This window comes from Prionailurus bengalensis, chromosome E4, assembly GCF_016509475.1.
Source record: "Prionailurus bengalensis isolate Pbe53 chromosome E4, Fcat_Pben_1.1_paternal_pri, whole genome shotgun sequence".
Lineage (NCBI taxonomy): Eukaryota > Metazoa > Chordata > Mammalia > Carnivora > Felidae > Prionailurus > Prionailurus bengalensis.
This window is the reverse complement of record NC_057360.1, coordinates 29,418,420-29,445,336: the sequence shown is the minus strand read 5'-3', so window position 1 is coordinate 29,445,336 and position 26,917 is coordinate 29,418,420. Positions and strand designations below refer to the sequence as shown.

The 26,917-nt window shown below is 41.8% G+C and overlaps 1 long non-coding RNA gene across 4 annotated transcripts in view; it reads right to left on the bottom strand.

The window, feature by feature from the left end:
* The window catches only part of LOC122476178, a 95,355-nt gene that overhangs the window by 43,777 nt on the left and 24,661 nt on the right, over positions 1–26,917 (bottom strand). The window contains exon 5 of one of the 4 annotated variants that reach the window (XR_006295411.1): positions 23,589–26,345. The exons of the other annotated variants lie outside the window; for them this stretch is intronic. This is a non-coding gene — a long non-coding RNA (uncharacterized LOC122476178). Of the gene's footprint in view, positions 1–23,588; positions 26,346–26,917 lie in introns of those variants that run through there. 4 annotated transcript variants of the gene reach the window in all.

The following is a 26,917-nucleotide window of genomic DNA, read 5'->3' as shown; positions in this document are numbered from 1 at the left end:
ACCCTTTAAGGCGGTAAGACACTGTACTCTGCTTTCCTAGCCCAGCCTCTTGAGCCCCGACTCTTGAGAGTCAAACATAAATGTCCCTTGAGAAAACTGGCTAGGACATTTAGAGCTCTTCTAGATCCTAGTTTGTCAGTTTCCTTGGCAGGTCTGTCTTTCCTGTGCAGAACCCGTCTGTCTAGGCCAAATCCAACTGCCCCTCAGCCTGTGACTGTATGTGAAATCGTCCGCAGGAAAGAAAATGGCCAAAATCTCAGCTAACCCAGGAAGGGAACTTCCCTCTGGAATTTGAATTTATCTGATACTTTTTGCTTCTCAGTTCTCCAAAGTCTTTAAAAATAGTTTTATAATTTATCCCACCTTTTTTCAGCTGTGACAGCAGGAGCCAATAGCCTACCAGGACATAGTACTCAGGAGCAGAAGTTGCCACTAGCCCAGACTAATTCCATAAATCATTTTCTATATAGAATAGGCCAGCTTTACCGGTATTTTCCATTTCATTCTTATTTGCTGACATGATTTTTTTCTAGTTCAATTTTTTTCCATGTAAATTTACAACCAAGATTTGATTTATTGATCAGTATTTTTGACCACATGAAATTATATCACTCACAGCAGCAGCCATCGTGAGTTTTCCCCTGCCACCATAGTTTCTATCAAGCTTAATTTTACTCATTCAAAATTTGTATATCTAACCTTTGTCAAAAACATTTCACTTTTTCAGTCATGCTTTAGACTGGAATATATTTTACCAAGTGTGGGTGTAGGTGATATAATTTTTACTTTGTATTGATTATCTTTATCAGGACTATCCACTAAAAACTCAAGACTGATGATATGACTGACATCTTATTGAATCTCTGAGAAAACTATGTGTAATTCCTCTCAGTTAGTCCAGAATTTGTTTGGCATCCTGAATTGGTCTATTGCATTTCTGACAAATTTCTTCTAGAATTCGTTTGGCATCCTGAATTGGTCTATTGCATTTCTAACACATTTCTTCCACAAGTGTCTATTCTGTATGGTCGTAGAACCCTGTATTGACAAAGTGATGAAATTTAAGTGGTAGCCCCGTAATGGCGAGACCAACGTGCTTTGCTCGGAAGACCAAGGCCCTGGAACCGAAGCAGCTCTAAAGGCTGGGAGTTGACTCTATCTCAATCTGCTTTGTCCTTATTTGTCTCTCTCCCTCTGCTCTCACCTCCTCTCTACAAAAAGCTCCCTGTGTAGGCACCTGGTTGGCTCAGTTGGTAGAGCATGCAACTCTTTAATTTCGGGGTCGTGAGTTCCAGCCCCATGATAGACACGGAGTTTGGGAGGGAAATAAAAAAAAGAGCTTCCCGTGATTCATCATGATTGTGCTACTCCCTCCTAACCTCAGATCTCCCAGAGTCCATTATGGCCATGCGGGCCCCTTTCTCTGTATCATCACCTTTCAGCTTTAATCCCCTCACCTTTTCTGATATGATGTCTAAGTTCAAATTCTTGAGGGAAGGGAGGTGACCAGCCCAGTGTAGTCTAAAGACCATAAGGACCCAAGTCCCGGGAATCCTGCTCAGGAATTGCTCTCAGTACTTTTCCGTGTGATCTGTAGATCACCTTCAGGCCTGACAATCACCCTTCCCCATTCCATGTCCCTACATCTTTCCCCTGAGTTACATTTCCCTCAGCCATAAGGGAAACCAGGCAAGAGGCTGCCAGGGCCCCCTGCAGCCCCTCCCCACCCTATACGGCAGTTCAGCATCCTGGGAGTAAAAAAGCTCCAGTGTCAGATTAGTCAGGGTTCAAATCCCAGTTTCACTGCCTATAAACTGATCCCAAGTGAGTTCCTAAATTCTGAATCTTACCTTTCTTATCAGTAAAAGGAGAGAGTTATATCAGCTTTACAGAAAGAAAGGAAAGAACATATATAAAGAACCTGGCATAGAAAAAGTACTCATAAAAATTAGTTCCTTTTCTCCTGACAGCAAGTCTGTGGGGCCACCTGCATACACAGAGAGGATAGCAGAGCCATAGCGCATGGCCAGAACCAAGCAAAACACATGAGATGAACCCAGGAAAGAAATGAATGGATTTGCCAGCAAGAGACATTGTTATGCTTTCTCCTTGCCAAGCCTGAATTTCCCAGAGATACTGCATTTCTTTGGATAACTCAGCAACCGCTCAGTCCAGATATAGTCTCTCAGACAGGCAACATGTTTACAGTCAAAAAGCTCACTTCCACTTCAAGTTTCCAATCCCCTGCTGCTACTTTCTGCAAACTTAATTAATTAGTTGCAGCTAACATTTGTTCAACCTCATGCGGCAATGGGAGACTGAAGGAAACGGGCTCTCATAAATTCAAAACATTTCAAAATATTGTCTTCTCCCAAGAAAACAGCTTTTTTTTTTTTAAATTAACACTCCATTTGGATAACTTTAAGGTTTCAAAAGAAAACAAACATGGGAGTTCCAATTAATATCGATTGCCTTTAACTATTTCACCACCATCGATCCATGCTTCCACCCTTGTTATCCTAAGCATCGTCATGCCCGTAATAGATCTACAACTGCTCCTATACCTATCTCCTTTGTAATGCTTAGGTAATTATATCACATATGGTCCTGGTGTGAAAATGCCTGCCACACACTCCATCAGCCAGCAGATTAAGAGATGCCTAAACCCTAAGTGATAATGTTGTCTTAGAAAATTAAAATCTCAAGTGCCATATTGCAGGCAATGATGTGTAACAAGTGGTTACAGTAAATTTTTATTTTTCTTACTGATTTGGTTGTTTCACTACCAAGACATAATTACACTGGCTAAGACTAAATGACAGGGGAAGTGGCTAAGAAATGTCACGACGAGCAAATGTCACCTTATCCCAAGTGACTAACCCAAGGGATCCAGATTGGGGCATTGCGATCTCTTTGCCTGGTTAACAGCTCACAGTTGAGTATCTGTAATTGGTGGGGGAAAGTTCCTCCGTTGACCACTGAGTAGGAGAGAGCATCCCAATTACTGATCACCCACTACCTGTTGTGATTTTTGTATAGTGCTTCCTCATCTAAAAAGGATCAATAATATTTGCTCTGCCGTGCATGCCTGGTGAGGCCCTCTGTACAGTTCTACAAAAACATTAATTGTTGCCATTGTTTTATTGTTACTATGAATAACAGCGACAGTGTGAACAGTATGAACAGCGACAACTGAAAGACCCAGTATTGGGGATGCTTCTAGAGACTCTGTGACACCGTCCGAACGCCCATGATCGTGTGGAATTATCACGATTTCTTCTTAGTTTACTCTGGTGTAATCTTTATCTTTTCCTATCTGCTGATGATAAGATTCAAAAATATGTCATACGCACAGTTTGAAAGTTACTGATTAAATCATGGAAGTGGAAGAGAACAAAAGGTGAAACTTAAGAAGGCCTAAACTCGGGGCACCTGAGTGGCTCAGATGGGTAAGCACCTGACTCAGCTCAGGTTTTGATCTCAGGGTGGTGAGTTTGAGCCCGACCTTGGGCTCCATGCTGGGCCTGGAGCCTACTTTTTAAAAAGTCCAGAAACTAAACTAAACCCTGGAACACTAAATTATTTGGCTTCTAAGAAATGTGAGGGTATGATCGTTCAGACATTCCTATCAAAAGTGATGTTGACTACAGGCGTGAGAAAACTAATCGAAGCTGCCATACAATGGAAAAAACTTGATATGATTTTGCACAAATAATCCCGGTAGTTACCTAAGCAAAAATATCTGCACTTACGTGTAACTACAACAAGCATGGTAATTGGCATTATATTTAACATATCAGGGCTTTTTAAAAAAATTTTTTAAAGGTTTATTTATTTATTGATTGATTTTTGAGGCAGACAAGAGACAGGGAACAAGCAGGGGAGGAGCCGAGAGGGAGACATAGAATCCTCAGCAGGCTCCAGGCTCTGAGCCATCAGCACAGAGCCCGACGCGGAGCTCAAACCCACAAACCATGAGATCATGACCTGAGCTGAAGTCGGATGCCTAACTGACTGAGCCACCCAGGCGCCCCCATATCAGATTATTTTTATAGTGATATTTATTTGATTTTGTTCAGTTTTAACAATGTGTATGTGTGAATTCTCAAATAGACACAGATATAGTAAATCTCTCTCTTTATCTATCTATCTATCTATCTATCTATCTATCCATGTAACAGGCATACTCTGGAGATATTCCAGACTCAGCTCTAGACCACTACAATAAAGCAGGTATGACAATAAAGTCAAACTAATTTTTTTTCCCAGCGCATATAATAGTTATGCTTGCACCATGTTCTAGTCTTTTAAGTGTGTAATAGTGTTATGTCTTAAAAAATCAAATGTACATACCGTAATTAAAATACTCCATTGCCAAAAACTCCTATTATCTGAACTGTAGCAAGTTGTAATCTTTTTGCTGGTGGAGGGTCCTGCCTCAGTATTGGTGGCTGCTGAATGGTGGTTGCTGAAGGTCAAGGTGGTTGTGGCAATTTCTTAAAATAAGACAACAATGGAGCCTGCTGCATTGATCGACTCTTCTCCCCATGAATAATTTCTCTGTAGCATGTGATGCTGTTTGATAGCACTTTACCCCCAGTAGAACTTGTTTCACAAATGGAGCCAATCCTCTCAAACCCTGCTGCTACTTTATCAATGAAATGTATGTAATATTCTAAATCCTTGGTTGTCACTTCAACAGTCTTCACAGCATCTTCACCAGGAGCAGGTTCCATCAAGAAACCATTTTTCTTTGCTCATCCATAAAACGCAACTCTTCATCCACTATAGGTTTATCACAAGATGTCAGCAATTCAGTCCCATCTTTAGGCTCCACTTCTCAGTCTAGCTCTCATGCAATTTCTACCACACCTGCAGTGACTTCTTCCACTGAAGACTTGAACTCCTCAAAGTCATCCATGAGGGTTGGGATCAACTTCTTCCAAACTCCTGCTAGAGTTGATGGTTTTACCTCTTCCCGTGAATCATGAATGTTCTTATTGGCATCTAGGATGGTGAATCCTTTCCAGAGGTTTTCATTTATGTGTGTGTGTGTATATACATATATGTACATATGTGTGTGTATACATATATGTATATACACACAGGTATACACACATATAATATATATGATGTTTAATATTTAACAAATTTTTTATTTGAGTATAGTTGACATACAGCGTTACATTAATCTTAGATGTACAACATAGTGATTCAGCATCTCGGTATGTTATGCTATATTCACCACAAGTATAACTGCCATCTGTCATTATGCAACACTGTTATGGTATCATTGGCTAGATTCTCTCTCCTGGGCCTTTTATGTCCGTGATTTATTCACTCCATAACTGGAAGCCTGCAGCTCCCATTCCCCTTCAACCATCACCTCACACTCATCAGAGTGGCTAAAATCAAAAGACAAAAAATAACAAGTGTTGGTGAGGATGGGGAGAAAAAGGAACCCTCGCGCACTGTTGGTGGGAATGTAAATTGGTGCAGCCACTGACTGTGGAAAACAGTATGGAAGATTCCTCTAAAACTTAAAAATAGAGGTACCATATGATCCAATAATTCCAGAAGGTTTTCAATTTACCTTGCCCAGATCCACCAGGGGAATCACTATCTGTGGAAGCTCTAGCCTCACAAAATGTATTTCTTAAATAATAAGAATTGAAAGTTCGAATTACTCTTGATCCATGGGCTGCAGGCTGGATGCTGTGTTAGCAGGAATGAAAACAACATTAATCTAACTGTATATCTCCATCAGAGATGTTGGGTGACCAGGTGCATGATCAGTGAGCAGTAATATTTTATTTTATTTTTTTAAATTTTTTTAAATGTTTTTATTTATTTCTGAGACAGAGAGAGACAGAGCATGAGCAGGGGAGGGGCAGAGAGAGAGGGAGACACAGAATCCGAAGCAGGCTCCAGGCTCTAAGCTGTCAGCACAGAGCCCGACGCAGGGCTCGAACTCACGGACCGTGAGATCATGACCTGAGCCGAAGTCAGACGCTCAACTGACTGAGCCACCCAGGCGCCCCGAGCAGTAATATTTTAAAAGGAATCTTTTTTCTGAGCCATGGGTCTCAACAGTAGGGTTAAAATATTCAGTAAACCATGCCGTAAACAGATACACTGTCATCCCGGATTTGTTGTTTTCTCTCCAGAGCATATGGGCAGAGTAGATTTAGCATCATTCTTACCATTCTAAATGGTAAAAACTCCTGGGATGTTTAGAATGGTCAGTGAGCATCGGCTTCAACTTCAAGGAGCCAGCTGCATTAGCCCCTAACAAGACATTTGAAGCTTTGAAGCCAAGTATGGACTTCTCCTCTCTAGCTATGAAAAGTCCTAGATGGCATCTTCTTCCAATAGAAGGCTGTTCTGTCTACGCTGAAAATCCATTGTTTAGCGTAGCCGCCTTCATGAATTCTCTGAGCTGGATCTCCGGGATCACTTACTGCAGCTCCTACATCAGCACCTGCTGCTTCACCTTGCACTTTGATGTTGCGAGACGGCTTCTTTCTTCAACCTCGTGAACCAACCTCGCCTAGCTTCAGACTTTTCTTCTGCAGCTTCCTCACCCTTCTCAGCCTGCATAGCACTGAACAGAGTTAGGGCCTGAATCGGGCTTTGGCTTAAGGGAACGTGGTGGCTGGTTCGATCTTCATTGCGGACCGCTCGAACTCTGTCCATATCAGCAAAAACGCTGTTTCCGTTTCTTCTCATTCATGTGTTCACTGGAGCAGCGCTTTTGATTTCCTTCGAGAACTTTTCCTTCACGTTCACAACTTGGCTGACTGGTACAAGAGGCCTAGCTCTCAGCCCATCTCGGCTGCCGACATGCCTTCCTCTGAGCTTCGTTATTTCTAGCCTTTCACTGAAAGTGAGAGATCTGCAACTCTTCCTTTCACTTGAACACTTAGAGGCTATTATACGCTTAGTAATTGGCTTAATTTCAATACCGTTGCGTCCCAGGGAACAGGGAGGCCTGAGGAGAGGGAGAGACACGAGGCGATGGCTGGTGGGTGGAGCAGTCAGAACACACACATTTATCGATGAAGTTCACTGTCTTTCATGGGCATGTTTCCTGGTGTCCCAAAGCACTTACCATAGGAACATCCAAATCACTGATCACAAATCATCATATTAAATAGAATAAGAGTGAAACATTTTGAAACATTGCCAGAATTACCAAAATGTGACACAGAGACATGAAGTGAACAAAGATTGTTGGGAAAGTGGTAAATTTTTCGAGCAAAATTGTTGAGCAAGTACCGATAGACTTGCTCAACACAGGGTTGCCGCAAACCTTCGATCTGTAAAAAAAATAATAATAATAATAGAGTATCTCTGCAAAGTGCAAAAACATTTTATTATGTGTGTGTGCATACATATGTGCATATGCACATATATAATATATATTCATATATATTTATTTATATGATTCAAATAGAGGTAAAGATACAGAGACATAGCATAATCTCTGTCTCTCACCATTTACGTGTGTGTGTGTGCGCGTGCGTGTATCCAAACAAGAATTTATATTTAGAGACAGAGACAGAATGAAAGAGACAGACAGATAGACAAAGAGCACAGATAATTAGTTGCCTACAAGTTGTCAATAGCCCTTATGTTCATTAAAATAACCCAGATTTTTCTGGAGAAGGCAATATGTCCACCTAAAAAAAAATATTTGCAGCATTGCTTGCGAACAGGAATGGCTATATATCCAACTGCTGACAACCAGCAAAATATAAGCAGTACTTGTGGCACGGAGTGTCCAGGGAAGCATACCGAAAGTAGGACAGGTGTGACTGGGTGGGTCAGTCGGTTGAGCGTCCAACTTCAGCTCAGGTCATAATCTCATGGTTCATGAGTTTGAGCCCTGCATTGGGCTTGCTGCTGTCACACGGAGCCTGCTTTGGATCCTCTGTCGTCCCCCTCTCCGTCTGCCCCTCCCCTGGTCGCACGCTCTCTCTCTCTCTCTCTCTCTCTCAAAAATAAATAAACATTAAACATAAAATAGAAGTGGGGCTGATTAGGTTGGAAAGCCCATTTATTCCCTGCCTTTCCCCTTCTGCCGATCTGCAGCTCAGATGCTTTACTTGAAAAAGATCAGTCAGCCTGTGATTCTGAAGTGACAAATCCATGGTAAGGACGACTCAGTGGAAAGGTAGGAGCAGGCTGGGTCTCTGCTCTTATCAAGATTTGCCAAATCAGGTTAGGATTACCTGCCTTCATACTTCTCATAAACGAGAAAAACATCAAACTCCTAATTTCTTTTTTTTTTTAATTTTTTTTTCAATGTTTATTTATTTTTGGGACAGAGAGAGACAGAGCATGAACGGGGGAGGGGCAGAGAGAGAGGGAGACACAGAATCGGAAACAGGCTCCAGGCTCTGAGCCATCAGCCCAGAGCCTGACGCGGGGCTCGAACTCACGGACCGCGAGATCGTGACCTGGCTGAAGTCGGACGCTTAACCGACTGCGCCACCCAGGCGCCCCACAAACTCCTAATTTCTTAATGCCACCGTGTGGGAACTTCTGTTCTTAACAGTAAAATAGAATTCCTAACTGATGCAAGAGGAACATTGATCCTTACACTCGAGGCATTTATAGTTTTACTAATGAAACAAGATAAGTATTTGTGTTTGACCTGATTAAACAAGAACACAGACATGTAAGTGATCAAGTGCTTCACAAACAGTGCATGCTGTAAACGCTATGGGAGTTTGACAAAGAGAAAGAAGAGTATGCACTGGAGTTGTTGAAAAACATCTTCACATGGAAAGGACCTGAACAGCCTTGATGCGCAGAGAGATGTTAATAATTAGACATTTAGGGAATGAGCAAGCATTTAAACACAAAGACCAAAAAGCAAAGGCAGTTTGCTAACTGACTGGACCAGGAGGGGAGGTACACAGAATGCGGGATAGCTAAAGATGAATTTGAATAAGTAGGATGGGGCTAGGTGACAGCAGCCTTGAAAATCAGGCTGTGAGGTTGGGATCTACAGGTAGTATGGAGCTCTGCATCATCAATTCTTCGTGTCTTCTCCTGGCCCCGTGGCTACTCACTACTCCCATGTTTATAATTGTCTATAGGATGGTTCCACCGGGTGTCCCAATTGATCCCAGATATAACCTGTCTAAAAATAGAAGTCAGTATTTTCTTTCATCAAGAGATCAGTGGTGTTATCAATTATCCAGCCTTCTACAGTAGAAATCGTGGGGTTATCTTTGACTTAATTTTCCTCTCCCAAGCCCTCTATGCAATGCCACCCTGGCCCACCCTTCCCTCCTTTAAAATGTCCTTTGAGTTGATTTCTCTTTAGCCCTCCCACCATCACCATCTGGAGTTGTTTTTTAACCCTCTCTCGCAGGAGTCCCCTAACAAATCTCCCTCTTGACGGCCTCTCCCCTGCTATAGTCATCCTATAAATAACTGCCAGAAAAACCTTCCTAGATCACTATTCAAATCACATTACCACGCCCCCACCTCATACTTCAAATCCTAAATTCCCCTACTGAGCTTACAAGAACTTTCATATTATTGCTACCAAAGTGAACCACCCTATTTCTCACCACACAGGAACCTGCAGGCAATCTTGCAGTCTTCTGTGCTTACCAAAGGAACTACTCATTCATGCCTAGCTCCCACTCGCTTAAAAGTCCACTGTTTTCCTCTCTGGCTATCTAAATACTACTCACCCTTAAGATTCAGTAAACTAACATCTTCCTCAAAGGCTGTTCAATCAACATTGATCTCCTCTTTTCCAAATCCCACCCCATTTACAGTTTATAGAACAAAATATGCTATTTCTAACTGTTCATGTGTCTCAGGATTACCAGCCAGGTAGACCGTAAAAGAGGGAAAGATCTGTGGAAAGTTGCCACCAGCTCCTCGGGTTGAGGGACCCTAACGTACCCTCGGTGTTCCCCCTATAGAAGTCTTCTGTCTCTGCCAGGGTAAATCCAACTCTACACTCTTCGATAGAATAGACATTCAACAAATACCTCTTCAATCGATGGCTTATAAAACTTTGTGATACTGTGTTGGACCAATACAAACTTAATAAAAACTTGTTAATCATTTGATGACAATTAACCGATTAAGGTTTACAAGCGATAGACACGAACATATGCTTTAGGGAGATTAATCATTCTTGTTCTCCACATCCCTGAATGCTGACTCTGCCATGAGAGTTTTAGATCTACTAAGCCAATGTAGTTTACATTAATTTTAAAAAACTAAAATAAGTTCCATTGTTATGTAGAATTCATTATGGTTTAATGGCCACTGATTATAGTCTGGTTAATCCTCATTCATAGACAAATTTACCTTGAATTGCTGGACAATTAACTATACCATTGTTCAAAAGGCAGTAATTATTTCTAGCTGAAAATTGAGAGGTATGGAACTGAACCAGCTGTGCCCATCCAAAATTCCTAATGAATTCTGAAAACCCATATCATCCTTTTTCATTTATCAGATCCACTTGATATTATTGTAGTGTTCCCTTTTGATTCAAAGGAAACGATTCCATTAGTAGACACAAAGAGGGTACCTATTTAAAGGTGAATTTGAGCAAAGAGAATTATATCCAGAAAGAAGCAATTCATTACCTTCTTATAAATAATTGAGACCTCTGCTAATTTCTCGAAAACAGGAAAACTAAACACCCAGTCAATAAATATATATCCTTGAAAATATATGGTTATTAAACCAACCACATTACTTTGTTTAAACAGGTCCTATGATACATCAGAAAAAAAAAATTCTAGATAATGTGTTTTTAAAATTTTCCTTTTATCTCGACATCACTAAATGGGAGTATTCACCATTAAGTTCTTTAATGACAATATCCTTTCTCTTACAAATGGCTTTGAAGTCTTCTACCGCCTATTGCAAGTATGTGGATACTTCCCCAGCAAGGGTGGGCAGGAAGCCAATACAAGCCACCAGGTGCCAATATTACACCTGACAAATTAAGCCACACGACTGGAAAAGGGTGGGTCCATCCTTCTGTTAGAGGTTCATTTCCTCTCATTTTCCCATGAACAGGAAGTCATTGGAATGGGGAAAAAAGCTTTCCTTAAAGACCCAGACGACCAAAGGTCTGAACTTGTTAACTCCTTGCTAACAAACAACTTGGAAGCAAGTTCAAACTAATCACAAGACTTTATTTACATTGACATGCTCCGACCCCGCTGATGGCCTGGGTTCCGTGGTGTTGTGATTTAGTTAACTGAGTGTTCCTGGGGCAGGTGGGGAGTGTCCTTGCATGTCATTTAGAATGATATCACAGCTGATGGAGGAGGCAGTTCTACCTCAGCCCTTGCACAAAACCTGAGAACCGAAAGATTGAAGGAGTCCTGACAAGATCCTACCACAGCCATGAGTTAGGGCCAGAACCCTCTTTAAATAACCCAATTCAACAGGATTGATTTGAAGAATTTAATCGGAGCTGACTGAAATTCCATAAAATACTGCACTATATTAATATAATACTCAATTCAATTACACCCCTGAACTAATGACTTGTAACACTGTCTCCTAAAGATCAGTTACTCAGCTTGATGGGTGTTAAATAAAGCATAATAAAAGAACGTTTTCCAGCAGGAAAGTAATCCAAAGATCAGAGCTGTATACTTATACTTGCTGTAGCCACTCCAAGAGATAACGACTATACAAGACAATGTTGTGTCTATGTAATGCATAAATAATTAACAAATTTCACTCATGTTTGCTTTTTAAAAAGTATTATGAAAGTGACGTGATATAATGTACGATGTCCTACAACTTGCTTCTTTCATTTAGCAATATATTACTGACATCTATTCTTGACGGTCTATACAGTAGGTTCATTCATTTTAACTGATATATCAAATCAGCTCCCTTAGTTTTTTGCCAATCTGATGGGTAAAAAAAATGGCAGCTCGTGTTCTTCACTGTATATTTCTTTAAAACTAATGAGATCGAACATATTTTTCAGCTATTTGTTAGCCATTGGCAATTTCTCCTGAGAATTGCTTATTTTATATCTTTTGCCATTTTCAAGTACATTATTTATATTTTTCTCATTAACTTGGGAGCACTCTTTGGACCGAACATCCTTTATTCTGTAATGTGTAATTCAAATATTTTGTCCCAATCTGTCATTTCCCTTTTAACTTTCTTTATAATGGTTTTTTTTTTTTTACAAACTCGGTTTTCCTTAATGATCTCTGGATTTCCCTCCCATCTTGTTTTTACAAAGAATTTCTAATCCAAGATTATTTAAAAAAAATGATTTCGTTCATATTTTCTTCCAATACTTGTATAGATTTGATTTTTATGTTTAGAGCTTTATTCCATCTGGAATTTACTTTTGTGTATGGTATGAGTCCAGATGGAGAGCCGGCTGTCCCAATGCCATTTACTGAGCAGTCCGCTTTTCAGCCACTGATTCGAAAGGCCTCCGTGTTATCTGTTAAATTCCCCTGTAGTCTTAGCCCTGTTTCTGGACTGCGATCTTTTTTCATTATTTGATTTCTCTATCGCTGTGCTTGTGCGGTAAGGGTATCACAACTGTTTACTGCTTAAGATGAGTGGTTCTTTTGACCACTGCCACTACCGCTAGGGTAAGTCTTCACTCATTTTAACTGCTTGTTTGTTTTCCATGGCTATCGTCACGTGGTTGCTCTTCCGGATGAACTTTAGAATAGACTGCTCAAGGTCTATTACCGGGATTGCCTGGTAATTGATTTAAAAACCTGAATGGAATTTTACATCATAAGTGCATCTGATTTAGAGCACAAAGTTTCATGAAACAACATATTTTACAATACTTTGAAAAGCTAGACTATCATAAGACATAGGTGGGATATTTTGTCATTATTCTTATTATATCAAAGACTTGCAGGGGGGTAAGTGGAAATATGTCCTTTCGATTGGCTGCTCAGCCAACCAAACAGTAGCCATTCTGTACTAGGATACCATAGTGTATGTTATGAGCCTACAGAGGTAACTTATGGCGTGGTCTCTGTCCTTGGAAATTTATAATCTAGTTAACCAGATGAGACATATGGCCATATACATATAAGGCACATCGATATGCACAACATACATATTGATATGGTAGGTCATATTAAGAATCAAATAGAAAATAAGATTACGAGAGTTCAAGGGCAGGAGATTCGCAGTAAGGAAAGCTTAGAGGCTCTCCCCCTCATTTTATGGAAGAGAACATGAAGGCCTATTCAGGTTAAATCGTCGAGCTAAGTAGCAACAGAAAACATCAGGTTTGCTGATTCCCGTTCCGGGGACCTACCCACTGCACGTTTCGTTGTCAACCGTTTTAGAATGATCTAGAAATCCGTGTCAGTGAAGCAGCAGAGTCTTTTAGAAAACTCACACTGATAACTGTGTCAATACCCACAAACTAGCTTCCCCAAATCAGTTAAAAATGAAAAGGTTGCATTCATACCACCTATTACAGGAATATCTTTTGATGTGTATGACATCAAATAACAGATATTAGCGATGCTTCACTTTTCAACCAGTGGTTTTGACATTAGAACACATAGCCCGTGACCAGGTAATGAAATGCAAGGAATTTTTTTGGCCCCTTTAGGCACAAATCATCCTCTTGTCATATTTTAAAGCCCTCGGGTGACAAACCCTAAGACCCACAGGTATCTTTACACCTGTGGAGAAGAGATTTCTAAAACTCAACATCAAATCCACTTTTGATTTTCACTTGAGTTTGTTTCTGTCAGTGTTAGGCAGGTAACACATTTCAGCTTTTAAGCCATGAAGTGATCTCTTTTTTAGAAAAAAAAAATTGCATTCACAGCTTTAATCTTATATTTCCATGCGTATTGAGTTAAATGTTGTAAAACTATCAATTCTGTCAAAACCTAGCAAAGAGAAAACAGGACACCATGCAATCTTAATGTCCAAACTGACTAGTGATTATCAGAAATTAAATGTGCAGGAATTCCAAATCTTTTTTGATCTGAGATGTCTAGATAACTTTTGTTTTTCCATAATTGTATGAGGTTTCTACATAGTATTTAAGAATCAATTATATTGCAATTGATGTAATTAACTCTAATAATCCATTAAAAGTCAGTAGGAGGGCTATTCAAGTCAATAGAAAAGAAGGAGTATATTATGAAGGTGTTATTAACCTATACAGAATTTTACTAGACATTTTCTTTTCTTACATAATAAATACACAGTGGTTAGGAAGGCTGTCATTATAATTTAATGTGAACAATAGCCCATCACTTCTTTTCCCATGCAACCCTTAACTAATTCCATGTACCATGCACAAGTAAAATGAAACCTTTTCTAATCAGGGTACAGTCATATCAATCATCTGTTACTCCATGATTAAAGAAGAGGTCCTTCCCCAGCTAAGTGGGAGAGAACTGGGCTCTAGCAGAAGTTTCAGACCCACCTTTTCTTTCAGTTGACAAGTCTCAGTTTCTGACGGCTGTCGGTATGTTGCAACTAATCAAAGAGTAAAGAGCCCCCCCCCTAGAAAATTTTGTTCAGAACACTCTAGCAACCATTACATTGCCATTGAAATCATGGCTACACACTATCTTGAACTTTGGAGCGTTCGGAACCTTTGGAATGAAATGAGATGAGACCCGCTCGCCTTCGTGGCATTCTACACACCCACACCACTTCCTCGTCATCTTGTGTGGCCCTAGCCGTGAACCTCACAGATATCTAAAACGGCCAACCCCAGTAGAGCCGGCCTGACCATCCCGGGGAGTCTAGGTCACCTGCTCTGTGATCTAGAGTCCCCGCTCAGCCTGCTTCCCACCCTTTCTCCGTTCCTGGCTAAATGAAGTCAGGAGAATATAATTTAATCACAGGTCAACCACCAACCTGTCCTTCTCTGGAAGGACCCTCATCTCTCACTAGGTCCCGGTTCTGCTTTTCCAATTTGACACTGAACGACAATGTTGCACCCTAATATTTGCATGAAAGGATACTTCCTTATCAGTCTTAGCCACTTATCCCACCATAGGCTTCATTAGGAATACACATGGTGTTGTTGGCTTCCCCTGGCTTCATATGTATCACGGTAAGTGTCCCCAGCTACGTGGACGGCAAGTTTTATCGAGAACAACACTTTCCACGCGAAGAACAGCAGTGTCCACAAAGGTATAGAGCCACAGGGGTTGTGGGGGAAAGAACAGGGCACGTGGAATCACAAGACTTGCGACGAACACAGGCTCTGCCAAGGAACTAGCTACGTGATCCAAACCCCCTCACTCCTCCGGCTCCTCATCTGTAAAGTGAGAGGACAAAAGGATCCACGTCATAGGGCTGTTATTAAGTTCACCCCCGCAACATTAGGATTAAATTAGACAAACCCCGCGAAATCAGCCTTGTGAATCAGGAACCATCACACAAATCTGAGATTGTCTTTGTGCCGGTAGCATCATGCAGTCACCAAGGGCTCTGGAAGCTAAGGAGAAAGGGGACAGAGCAATGATTCTCAAAGTTTGGTGCACACGAGATGCATCTCGAGACTCATTTCCAAGTACGCCTGCCTGTTGCCCTGGTGATTCGGATTTGAACCACAGGCGGAGGGGCACTGGAATAAGTGCTCGGCTGAAAATGGCTTCCGGTTCATTCATCAGAAATTTTAAACTAGTCTTAGAGGATGCAAATAATGAGAAGATACGGCTGAAGGTTGGGCGACCGCAGATCTACATGTAGAAAGGAGGCAAACATCCGGAAGTAGATAAAATACAAGGCTCTGTGTTGGCCAAGTAGAAAAAGCAGCACTTAAGTAAGACCTCATTGAGTTTCCCTGTGGAGCACCTGTACTGCTCCAGGCTCCCTTCTGCGTGAACCTCACTTCCAGGTCCCAGAGTCACCGTGAGTCATTGAGGATCAGCCAGGAATCAAGGGGAGCGTGTGGGTCCCGTCCCCGCTCCTGGAAAGCCAGACCTCACCGGGAAGTGGCATCTCTTACTCAAAGGGTTCATCTCAGAGATGGAACAAAGAACCCCTTTCATTCTGGAGAGCTCCTGTTTTATGTGGTACAGGCAAAGATTGAACAAATCCACCAGAGGCATGGGCAGCCACAGTGACTAGAATATGAGACTTCCCCCTCTGAAGGTTTCACTTTGAATCTCCTCCCTAAGGCCAGTCCCGGAGAGAGAATTTGGACACAGCAAAGCAGTGGCTTCAAAGTCACAGTAACTTTCTACATGCCTGGGAGGAGATGGAGAATGTCACCTTCCTTTTTTTCTGAAACTCCCATCATCACTTTGTATAGGTCACAAGAACACAGAGAAAAGAGAGACCTGGTCCAGGAGTCAAGAGACCTGGGTGGCCGTCCTGCCCCTGCCAGTGATGAGCTAGGTAACGATATGTCTTTCTTTGGCCACATCCTCTTCCAAAGAGCAAACTTCAGGATACTGACATCTACCCTGGCTATTTCACAGGGTTAACGTGAGGGCTAGATGAAAAACTTCTTTGAAAAGTAAAAAGTGCCACTGAACTGTAAGAAATTAATATTTAAAGCCCCAAAGTAAAAATTTCAACCTCTGAATCCCCCGATTTGGTTATGAAATGTTGTCGTCCGATTCACTAAAGTTCTCTCGGCTGCTTCGCTGTGAAAGCGGAGGCCAGTCCCCTGATAAGTCACTGCCGTGGAGCCCTCTGTGGATGCTGACTTTCCGGGCTGGGCCGCAGGCCCTACTGAATTCCCCCCGACTCTCGCAGGTGTGCCCTCGCTCTCTCCAGGCCTACAGAAGCTTGACATGCTCCTGCTCTCCCACCCCACTCCACAGACCTGGAGGTGCCCGAGTACAGCTGACCCCCGTCGCATTCATGTGACACCTTTGTTCAGTGCTAAATTCACTTGAGAGGGGAAAAAAATACCTCAACCGGGAAATAAATCTTTCGCTGCTATTCATCCTCCCCTCACGTGGAGCTGGAATATCGCTTTAAAGAACATTCTTGTGGCCTTTCCAGGTCTTTTCCTTTAGGTCTGCAAACAGGAGTAACCCGTCCAAGGGGAAACTACTCCCCAGCAGAGCAGTTCTTCAAAGGGGACTTCTTCGGGCAGGAAAAGGGAACGTCTGATACCATAGCTGAATAAACAGACTCATCAAGCCCAGCGCCAGATTGGAAAACCAGGCCCTCTGCACCTACAGCCCGCCAGCCGTGTGCCTCCTGCGCGCTCGGGCTCTGGCTCTCTCATGTCTCTCCTTCTGGCTCTCTCTCTCTCTCTCTTTTTTTTTCTCTTCCATTCTGTCATCTTCTTCACCAAATGCCTTAATGTTCTTGGGTTCATAATTATTGTTTTTAGTATTATTGATTGACTGATTTAATGGGCTCTGCAGGTTTCGAAGCCCATTTTTCAATCACAAACTGTTCTGACACTTCTAGTCATGAGGCTCCCATTACCCCTCAATGTTCACAATGTCTCCACGGTCACCAACACTCCTCAGAAAGTAGCTCCTTTGGGGGCACCTGGGCGGCTCAGTCGGTTAAGCGTCCGACTCTTGGTTTCCACTCAGGTCACGATCTCATGGTTCCTGAGTTTGAGCAATGACAGTGCAGACCCTACTTGGGATTCTCTCTCTCTCCCTCTCTCTCTGCCCCTCCCCTGCTCACATCTGCGCGCACGCGCGCTCTCTCTATCTCCTTATCTTTATCTCTATCTCTCTCAAAACTAAATAAATAAACAGATGAAAGGAGCACCTGGGTGGCTCAGTCAGTTCAGTGTTGGACTCTGGTTTTGTCTCAGAGCATGATCTCATGGTTCATGAGTTCGAGCCCCACATTGGGCTCTGCACTAACAGTGAAGAACCTGCTAGGGATTCTCTCTCTCTCCCTCTCTCTTTGCCACCCTCCTCAAAATAAATGAGTGAACTTTAATAAAAATATTTAATAATAATAAAAAAAAAAAAAGAAAGTAGCTCCTTTTAAAGGCAGAACAGACAATTCACACGTTCGATATTCTAAGCCCTGGCTGGATGGCCTAAAAAATCCTAGAGCTTGATGGAGCCTCCAAAGATCAAATTTTCAGACTCAGAAAGATAATTGCCTACTCTAGACTTTGAAAGAGTCTTGAAGCTACCAACCTGTTTACAACTCAGCTCAGTGTCTCCGTCTGTAGAAGTATTTCCAAATGTCTAAGCTAAACTTATACTATAATTAGTTTTTCCACTTGAATAGCTGGTCATGAGTGAAATTCCAAGCCATAGGTCATAGCAGGGCTTAGGCTTAGAAATTGGAATTTGTCTTTTCCATCCTGGAAAATCGTGGGGGTTTTCCCTTAAAACAATTATGCTCATAAACTCAGATAACCTAGTTGCCAACTAGTTTTGATTACCTGTGTATCCCTACGTACTCACATGGACAGAGACAATTCTGTGTAGATTTCATACAATACATCAAATCAATTAGGATTTCTTTAGCCATCTAAAAATTAGGCAGAGGATCTCACTCTGATTGCTTTGTTCTTCATGTTTAAACTCTTTCTTAAATATTTCTTTGAGGGGGGCCTAGGTGACTCAGTCGATTAAGTGTCTGACTCTTCATTTTGGCTCAGGTCATGATCTCACAGTTCGTGAGATCAAGCCCCACATCCGGCTCTGCTGACAGCATATAGATGCTTGGGATTCTCTCTGCCCCTCCCCTGCTTATGTTCTCTCTCAGTCTCAAAAAAAAAAAAACTTAAAAAAATATTTCTCTGAGAAAATAATTCTTGGATAATAAACACACTTGGAGAAAGTTTATAAACTTCTCCAGTACCTAATTTTAGAACTAGAGGTCGGGGCACCTGGGTGGCTCAGTCAGTTAAACACCTGACTTTGGCTCAGGTCACAATCTCGTGGTTTGTGGGTTTGAGGCGGCCTCAGACTCTGCAATGACAGCTCAGAGCCTGGAGCCTGCTTCGGATTCTCTCTCTGCCCCTCCCCTACTCATATGCACTCTCTCTCTCTCTCTCTCTCTCTTTCTCTCTCTCTCAAAAATAAACATTGAAAAAAAATTTTTTTAATAACTTTAAAAAAATTAGAGGTCAACTCTTTAATTTACTTGGCTTCCATAACTGGCTTCTGGCTCATTCATTATCAACAATGCATGACTGTCCTATATAAAATGCCTCTTTAATTGGCTTTACAGACATCAAGTTTCAACAAAAGCAACAACAAAAAAGGAGTTAAAATAAAGAGAAATGATTCAGTAAATATGTGGTCAGTATGAATCTCTGAGACCCAAAGCATTGTTCTTTTTTTCCCCTCCAATAGTAAGCTCTTTTTTTTTTTTTAATTTTTTTTTCAACATTTTTATTTTATTTTTGGGACAGAGAGAGACAGAGCATGAACGGGGGAGGGGCAGAGAGAGAGGGAGACACAGAATCGGAAACAGGCTTCAGGCTCCGAGCCATCAGCCCAGAGCCCGACGCGGGGCTCGAACTCACGGACCGCGAGATCGTGACCTGGCTGAAGTCGGATGCTTAACCACTGCGCCACCCAGGCGCCCCTCCAATAGTAAGCTCTTAACCTCAACCGCTCAGTCACCTCCCACTTTCCCATCAACATTTATGGATTGGATATTATCTTCTAAAAGACTCGTTGATCCCCACACTGTATGTTCGTCCAGTCTGAATACTTGTAATTACTATGGAGTACTCACAAGAACAATCCAATCGTCCTTGACATCATTCATCACCACCAACAGAAAAGTCCAGATTAGCCAGGAATTGGTAAACTTATTTTAGTATTTGTCAAGAGTTGTGTTGTGTCTATGTTGGGAGAAGGAGAAAAAAATTCTAATTCAGCTACTCTGACACTGACAAGCAACACCTGGATATTTAGAAACACTCTCATCAACAAATAGACTTTTCATATGATTTTTGCATAGACACCACGTTCAATTGCCTGTCAAACTAAGAAGAATAAAAGTCAGTGACTATTTTTAACCAGTAGGAGTCTAAAATGTGCCTCCTCTCCATTTGACACGCATAGATTAGGCTCTCGGTTATGCAATCGTTGGCGCAAATATCCCCTTAGATGGGCTGAAGGGACAAGGTGGGAGACATTCGTTACAGTTACCTTTGCCCAGGCTTTATTTGTTCTGCAGATAATAACCTTTGGACTTCTTTACTCAACGAGTCATCTTGCACAAACAGTAAACTCTCTCAAAACTTTCTGTTCCCTTGAGACCCTTAAGAAAACAAATGGTGGGGGGGGAAGCATGACCAAAATCTACTTTCTTTGGTCAACATCCTAAAATTGTGCAATTTCTTGACATCTTAAAAGGGACTGTCTGGCGTCAGGTTGAGAGTTAGTAAACTCCCTATTGATCAAATAACTGAAACCAGTAATAACTGCAGTCAGGAGTCTAAGGTTGCAAACACTTGTTCTGTAGCTATTTCCTGTTCCTCCATGTAGCATCAGTGAAAACTTTATCCACATTTACCCTGCATAAGCACTAGTTGCTAAACTTTTAGGTCACATAGTTCTATCGATAAAAATATTTGAGACATATCCAATTTGTGTACTTTTACTTATAAGTTCCATGCATATTACTGGATCGTGTGCATCAAAAATACACACACCCTGGGGCACCTGGCTGGCTCAGTTGGTAGGGCATCAGTTGATCTCAGGGTCATGAATTCAACCCCACCTTGAGCCTAGAGCTTACTTAAATATATATTATGTATATATCCCCCAAATATATATTATATATCTCAAAAACTCTTTACCTAAGATGGAGTTTTAAAAAATAAAATGAATAGAAGATTTAATATCTTCCTTCTGCACATGACGGGATCATTTGGGATTCTCCACGGGGCCTGGATATTCTACTTCTGAACACACTGCTTTAAGAAGAATGCAGTGACCCACCACTGTCCCAAACTCAATCACCACCTCGCCCTAATCAAAACCCATTTTCGAAAAAAGGTCTGCCATCAGTCATTATCATCTTATATGAATGAGGACCCATCATTAGATTAATGCTTCCAGCAGGATTTGCATTTTAAGTATATGCATAATTATGAGAAGAAAGCTTTATTTCACGTTAATGTAATATCAGGAATGTCAAAATAATTTATGATATTTGAAAGATAGAAAACGGTTCCTGGTGGCCCTAAAATCAGACAAGTCGGGATGCCCCTTATGTAGTGAATATGCCATAGCAGCACCAAACTTGGTATATAAAAAGGTCTTAGGGAGAGCCAACTGGTTAGAAAGAGGAAGGGTGGGGACCACACATGGTAGGAGATTTTTCTTGAGGCCAAGACCAAGTTTCTACTTACATTGTATATTCATTTGGGAAGTCAGAGCAGGACGATAGCTAGACATTATAGAGGAAGAGCTTACATCCTCCAAGTCATGTTCACGACCCCCTCAAGACCAATTAAAAAAAAAACTTGATAAACTCCCACAAGGTTGACATGGAACTTCAAAGGCTTGGTAGCCTCACGATGAGGAGTAAGACTTCTATAATTCAAGAAAAAAATCACTTTTGCCACAAACAATCACAGCTCAGGTACTTATGTTTATCATGAATTCATGAAAAACAATGTTCCCAGAGGAAAAGATGAGCAATAATTTAGATTATTTTCATCCTTGGGAATATGCAGTAAAAGTGATTACAAAATCAGAATAATCCACTAGACATATGTATTGATCCAGGTCATCAGGTAATCACAAAATAGTCCGTTTCTTTTTGCTGTTTTTGTTGTCTGTAATTTAACGTTTATTTTTGAGACAGAGAGAGAGACAGAGACAGAGAGCAAGGGAGGGGCAGAGAGAGAGGGGGACAGAGGATCCAAAGTGGGCTGAGAGCAGATCGGATAGCAGAGGACCCGATGCTGGGCTCAAACTCACATACCACGAGATGCATGACCTGAGCCAAAATCAGTTGCTTAACCAACCAAGACCTCCCCCCCAACCCTCTGGTGCTCCGTAGCCTGTTTGGTTTTGACAAAAGTAAAGTGGAGAATGAAGCACATAAATTAGCTGTCAGGAGATGTCTCTTGTGTATGTATGTATGCATACATATACCATCCATGTGTATATCTATGTTTGTATGTATAGGGAAACTCCTGCCCTTCAGTTTACCACCTGATAAGAAGTTGGGCTAATCAGGTGCCCATGAAAATTTGTAAAGTGATATATGTATCAGCAGACACAAAATAACAACGTAACTCAAAAACACTTCAAATAAGTATGCACTGACCGAATAAAGAGAAGGATATAATTAAAATTTATTATGAATTTCCAGAGAAGTAGGGACAGACATTTCAGATAGATGCATAAATTGGCACGAGAAATGGAAAGAAGTTTAACTTAGCAAATTATACCCAGGGGACCCAAGATTCACTAGTGTGAGAAAAGTATCCACACTGATAAAGTATGAATTACAAAGGTAAAGTTAATGGGTTGATAGAGGAACCTTGTTATGTGACAAGTAAGCCAAAATTTAGCTTTGCTTGAAGCATCTAGGTAAGGAAGGCAAAGCATGTATTATATTGTTGTTGTTTTACTTAAAATATTCCCTATATAGTCCTTCCGTACTATGTGAGATAACATAGATACACAGACATAACATAAGAAGGCACAACATGATACCAGCTTTATGGGAGAGAACTTCACAAGTGTGGACAGGAATTCTACCTGCTCTGGGACCTTTTCAGGCTCTGACCTTTGTTTCCAAAATGTCAAGGGATCTCTTGTGTCATCATGAGCCCCCTCCCCCAGCCCCTCAGAGCTGTTACCGCGAAATGGCCATAAACTATGCCAAAAACGATAAGACCTGAGAATTGCTGAACACCACCAATTCTTCTGTCAACATTCCTGTCCTGAAACCTCCTTTTACTTAACAAACCTAGATCACCTTCCTTTAATGACACCAAACAGAAGAAAGCTGAGGCAAATAATCAGTTCTCTGTCTCTCCAAAAGACGATCGTCAGGAGGGAAATGGAAAGATACCACCTGTCTAGTTTCTCCTGCGTTTTCTGGGTCCCGTATCTTGCTTTGTAATTGTCATGAGTTGCGCCACCTGCTCCCGATCGAACTTCCAAAAGGAATGGAAGCTCTACCGGGAGCAAAATCTGGCTTTTCAGTATCTTATGTATTCCCTATCACAAGTTTTAAAAGTTAGTTTCAGCCTCTGTGCACAGCAGGAACTCAATGTGTTAAGCACCGGATGATATCCCAATTTTGCTCAGATGATGCGTTAAAGAATGTATGGATCAGGGCGCCTGGGTGGCTCAGTCAGTTGAGCATCCGACTTCAGCTCGGGTCATGATCTCACAGCTTGTGAGTTTGAGCCCTGCGTCGGGCTCTGTGCTGATGGCTCAGAGCCTGGAGCCTCTTCAGATTCTGTGTCTTTCTATCTCTCTCTGCCCCTCCCCCACTCACACTCTGTCTCTCTCTGTCTCTCAAAAATAAATAAACATAAAAAAAATTTTTTTAATAAAAAAAAAAAGAATGCATGGATCAGTCAGCTCACCAAATTGATCACCAAGCTATGGATAAGACAATCACAAATTCCATTCAGTTTGGTTATTGAGAAAGTCAGCTAATGACCAGGCCACAAATTATCCTATTAGTGCTTACCAGTTTAATAGCCAAATACACTTGGCACTGCTCAGCAGTGGATTGTGGAAACTGTCAAGTCAACCTAAAGTTAAGATGGATTTGAATCTCCACAAGGGCAGAGGCTGTGCCTGTTTAGCTCAACACATTTCTCCAGTATCCATCATAGTACCTGCTGCATAGTAGATAATTGTAGTAGCTTGTCATTAAGATGACCGCTATCAATTCTTTCCTTCTTTGAATGCACAAGCCATTCCCCTACTGTGAGTGGACTCCATTTCTCCATCTCTTAGAATCCGGGATGGCTGGTGACTGCTTCAACAAGCAGAGAGTAGAAGTCACCCGCATGACTTCCAAAGCTAGGTCTTAAGAGGGTTTGCAACTTGCACCTGGATTTGAGAACACTTGCACGTGAGGAAGCCGGTCACGTAAGAAGGCTGATTACCAAGAGACCAACAGGCTCTGAGGAAACCCAAGCTAACTATGGGGAGCAAAAAAGATTCCCGAGGAGCCCGAAGCCAGACATGAATAAGGAAACATTTAGCTGACTCCAGCCTCAGCTACCATCAGACTTCATCCATATGAGGGACTCAAGCAAGAGTTGCTCGGCTGAGCCCATCAACCGTAAGAATCAAGAATGACAATAATGAAGTGTCTCCTTAAGTCACCAGGTTTGGGGGTAGTTTATGACACAGCACCAGATAACTGGAATAGTGTTCAATGCTTATTGAATGATTTATAAAAGCAGCCACTTAGAATAAAGGGTTCCCAAATGAACCCAAATAAATCCATTAAATAAATTATTAAGGTGATGTCAACAATGGTAAAGACTATCAGAAAATTGGACAACTCTGTGGATAATTAAGGCCAAGAGGAAATCTGCTACAGAGTAGAGAAAGTAATTTTTTTTTGAGAGTGGAATTTTCCAGATTCACTAACCATCTTGACTGCATTCATTAGATGATTGCTCAATGCTCTACTTCCCTTTACACAAAATAAACTCATGATTGTGTTCCATCCATGATTCTGGGTGCAAAGTAGAAGAAAATATATTAACCAAGAAGGAACATGAGTAACCAAGGGAAACAGATTTTGTGGAGCCTGGTTTTTCTGTGAAGACTCTATCTCTTCTCTCCATTCTTTTAATTTTGTAAAATAGACTTTGCTCCAGGTACACTGTGTAAAACAACTAAATATAGCCAGAGATCATGGTGGGTGGGAATGGAAAAGAGAGGCTAAATACTGGGCACTAGCCGCTATTACATCATCACATCCCCCATAATTGTGCTATTATGCACACAACGCTTCAGCTAGATACAGTCACCACTTCATAATGACAAAAAGATTAATTAGTGACATGATCCATATCTTCCATTTCTTTGATGGTTGTAAATAAGTCTGAGTCATTCTACTATTATTTTTACCATAGGCACAATAGTCTTACCCTTTTTTGATGAGGAAAATGAAAATATCAAGAGGATGTCTTTAATCTTCCACAGAGTTTTAACTTGGTGCCTTTCTAGGTAAAACCACATCAAGGTCTGGCCTTCCCTTTCCTGAGTATCTTTTTCTCGGGCTAACACCCGAGTCTACCCCACCCTCTCCTCACTTACACAATACTCCCCACCCTGCCCCAATATGAACTCCTAAACCTCACCTTCCCAAAGAGGTCTTAGCTCTGCCAGAGCACAAAAGTCATGTTCAGACCAAGTGAATAAAATACGGAAATACTTGGACTAACTCTGCACAACCAACTTGATACTTCAGTTTAAAACATAAGTGTTTGTGTGTGTGTGTGTGTGTGTGTGTGTGTGTGTGTGTGAGAGAGAGAGAGAGAGAGAGAGAGAGAGAGAGAATAGAGACAGGCTCTACCAGACCTATTATCAAAGCCTCCTCTTTTTGGCTATGTGGACAGGATCCAGAGCTCAAGCTTAAGGTCACTTGTTGAACAAGAAGCTCTTCACTCTGAGCAGACTAGGAGGGGAAAGAGCTTAAGCCAGGGAAGAAACTAGGGCAGTCATTAGGGAGAATCATCAGATTCCATGGACACGAGACCTTGAAACCTAACTTAAATACACGGAGACAACTTTCTGATTTGCTACTCATTCTGTTGTCATTCCATCCAAATCACTTCAGAACAATTTTTTTGTTTGGTCTTGTCTGGCATCGGGGGATAAAGAATGGAGTAAGATCTGCCCTCAAGAGTCAAGAGAAAATGGGTTATGGAGGGATGACCATTTGGATTTCTTATTGGAACGATGAGGAGCATTTGTGCCTGACACTTTTTGTTGAGACTCAGGAGGCACCACCTCTGTCCTCTGTGCCATAACGGCTGAAAGCCTGGCGATGACATCCCCAGGCTCCTTTGGCAGTAGGGTTTTTGGTACTACCTCCCACTGAGAGATGCTCTTGCAATCATTGGAGGCGGGAGGCAAAAGCCATTTTTCTCTATCTGTAGCTACAAGCAGGTGTGTGGGCACTAACAGACTGCAGACAAGGGGGGGTGGGGGAGACTCCGTGTCAGCTTCAGGGCTTCTTCCTAGGCCTCGCCCCCATCAGTGCTGCAGGGAGCTGAGATCATCAGTGGCAAGCTGACGTCCTGGTGGTGCCTTCACTTCAGATTTCCCTTCATTCCCTGGCTCTCCCAGGGATTCTGGTTTTGGTGTCCTCGAATTCCTTGCACTGAATTCCTCCCTGATGAAACACTCTGAGTACAGGCAGAATGCGGTAGGTATGTTTCGGTAACACACAACTCCCCAACCCTGGAGAATATGACAAAATACAGGTTATTTCTTGTTCACGTTGTAGGCTGAGTGGCTTCTATCTTGTAGCCACACCATCCGGAACACATGTCCTGCAAGATCCCTATGGAAGAAGAGGAGACAGAAACAGGGAAAACGTACACACACTCTTAACTCCGCGGACCAAAGGAGGCACAGTACTTCTGCATACACTCCCTTACAAAGAACTGGTCCTCTGGCCCCAATTAACTTGCAAAGGAGAGGGGATTGTGGTCTTCCCCTGTGCCCGGGGAAAAGAAATCATTTGGTGAACACGTTACATTGCATCTGCCGCAAGAGACTTCTATTTTCCTGAATAAACTTGACTATTCTCTTCAGTACCCGATCTGGTGTCCTGTAACAAGACCCTAATATATGTGGCGTTGACTTTGCGGTCAAGGTGCCAGAAGCAGATATATTAGTCTGGATGGCTGCAGATACATATCATGCAGTGGAAAAATACCGGGCAAAACTGCTGCTTTTCGTAACTTGGAAGTCAGACCATGTGACTCTGGAGCTCGCAGGTGAAAAATAGCATGCGTTGGTTGTTATTG